This window comes from Penaeus chinensis, chromosome 41 (assembly GCF_019202785.1).
Source record: "Penaeus chinensis breed Huanghai No. 1 chromosome 41, ASM1920278v2, whole genome shotgun sequence".
Lineage (NCBI taxonomy): Eukaryota > Metazoa > Arthropoda > Malacostraca > Decapoda > Penaeidae > Penaeus > Penaeus chinensis.
Window position 1 is genome coordinate 17476388 of NC_061859.1, and position 2500 is coordinate 17478887.

Genomic DNA, 2500 nt, shown 5'->3' on the forward strand with positions numbered 1-2500 from the left:
CCCTCCCTTCCTCCCCAACCCCCACCCTAGCCCCTTAGCCCCACCCAAGATGACACACGCTGTATAAAAAAAAATGTCCACGACGAGCTAACTTCGACCATCTTGAAGAAGCCGTTGTGGGCAGGAGGCCGGGGGGAGGAGGAGCTGGGGGTGAAGGGGGGTTGGGTGGGGGTGCGGGGGACGGATGGGGAGAGGAGTATCTGTGGTGGCAAAAGGGGGGGGGGTAAGGAGCGGGGAGGGGAAGGTGGGGAGAAGAAAGAGGGGGAAGAAATGGAGGGAGGGAGGGGAGGGGAGACGAAGGAGAAGTGAAGGGATGGGAGGAGAAGAGAGAAAAGGAGAAGACGAGAAGAGAGGAAGGAGGTGAGAGGAACATGAGAGAAAAGCTAGGAAAAGCGACGAGGAGAGGAGAGGAAAGAGCAACGGAGGAGGAGGAGAGGGAAGGGGAAGGGGAGAGAAAGACCGGAGGTGGTGGCGATCCTACATTCCACAAAGCTAACCACCTTCCCGCCTCCCCCGGTAGCTTTCCACTTATTTCTAGCCCTTTCATTTGCGGTTCCCTTTCTCCCTCACTGCTTTTCTTCTTTATTCCACCAATATATTTACCAATCCCTGCGTTCCCTACTCTTTTCCCTTTTATTTTGTTTAAATTATCTACAAATGTATCTGTTTCTATCTCTCCTTTCTTAGCCTCTGCCCTATCGTATTTCCGACCACTTCCTCATTCTTCCCTCGTTTTCTATTTGCCTGTCTTCTCTTTCCACAGTTTTCTACCGTGTTTCCTTTTCTCTCATTCTACCATTGTTTTTTGTTCTCATCTCATTTCATCCACTTTCTTCGTATGCTCTTTCTCTTCACGTTCTTTCTTTGTTTTATATTCCGTACTTCCTTCCCTCTCTCTCCATCTTCTCTCATTTTCTCCCTCGCTCTCTATCTCTCGTCCTTTTCACTCTTTTACAATAACCATCCGTTCTTTTCCCTTTCTCCCTATCCCCTCTACCCATTCTTCTATTCTTCATACCTTTTTTCCTTCTCTTCTTTCCGTCTTTTTCCTCCTTTGCCCTCCTTCCTTCCTTCCTTGTTTCCCTCCTTTCTCCCCCTCCCTCCCTCCCTCCCTCCCTCCCTCCCTCCATTCATTCATTCCCTCCTTTCCTTCCATCCATTCTTCCTGCCTTGTTTTCTTCCCCTCATTCAGTCTTTTCTCCATCCCTCGTTTCCTTCCCTCTCATTCCCTCCTTTACTCCCATGTTTCCTTCCTCTCTTCCCCTCTTCCTCCGTCCCCTCATCCATTCCCTCGCCGCCTTCCCCGGGGCAATTAATCCCGTGTGCCCGGGTCGCCATCACGTCCGCGGCGGGACTCGGGCTGGCAGCGAGGGGGGGCCGAGCGAGGCCACATGACGGCACCTCCTGGGGGCTCCTTCTCCATCCTGCAGGAGTGAGGAAGGCAGGGCGGGAGAGGAGCGAAGGAGGGGATAGACTGGAGAAGGATGGAAAAGAGGGAGCCCTAATTTGTATTTTTTCAAATCGCGATTAATATGATAATTCAAGCAAAGTTTTCCTAAGCATAGTCAAATCACGAAATTTGGGATAACATTTTTTAATAATTCCAAACCACGTTATAAATAGTGAATTCACTGTGAGAGAGAAGTAAAACACTAAAACTAGCGTTTCTTCTGAAGAGAAAAAAAACGTACTCACCGGGCATAAAATTTGCATAAGCGATTCAGACTACAATCCACTCACAAGCACCGTCCGGCTCGAGAACCGTTAAGCAGGGTGTGCATACTAAAAAGGCCCTTATGACACTACCATCCCTCTGAATCATACTTAAAAAAATATAGATGAATAAATGAACTCCATAAATTATCCTTGCCTAGCAGACCTAACAACCACATATTCCAATATAACAAGAGCGGGTTCAGTATGTCGAGCGCATACAACCGTGATTTTCTCAGTGACTCTGCATTTTATCGTCGCCACACCCCTTCCTCCTTAACCCCGCCCCCTCCTCTCCCACTACCTGTATAACCGCCACACACACCAAAACCTGTTCACATGTAAATAGATATACCTGTTCCTGTGCTGTGTGCTGTGTGCCCCCTCGACACCACCACGCAATGAGCCAGTGAGTAAGTACCGCGCAACCCCGTCCCGATGTCGCTGCTTTACGCTATCGAAGCCATTCCGAGCCTCTTTTACCGACAACTTCTTTACGGAGCGCTGTGCGAGTATCCAATGGCCGATTTTTAAGTCACACATATAGCCCCAGGGACGCTTCCGTTCTCAAAACAACCTAGTGCAGCCATTGGCGTATTCCGGCACTGCAACGCTAGTGAGAAGAGAGAGAGAGAAAGGACGTTATAGACACGCACGAGAAAACGACATGCGCGAGGAAACGACGGGGGACGGCCGTACCTAACGCCTCTTCCTCCTCAAGACACACTTACTCAGGCCGGCGTTCGCGGCGTCGGGTAGCCACAGACGCCACAAAAACCTCACGCGA

General features: G+C 50.0%; 1 protein-coding gene across 1 annotated transcript in view; it reads right to left on the reverse strand.

Annotated features, from left to right (window-relative positions):
- The window catches only part of LOC125047436 (rho guanine nucleotide exchange factor 10-like), a 367122-nt gene that overhangs the window by 180990 nt on the left and 183632 nt on the right, over positions 1 to 2500 (reverse strand). The gene's annotated exons all lie outside the window — the stretch shown is intronic.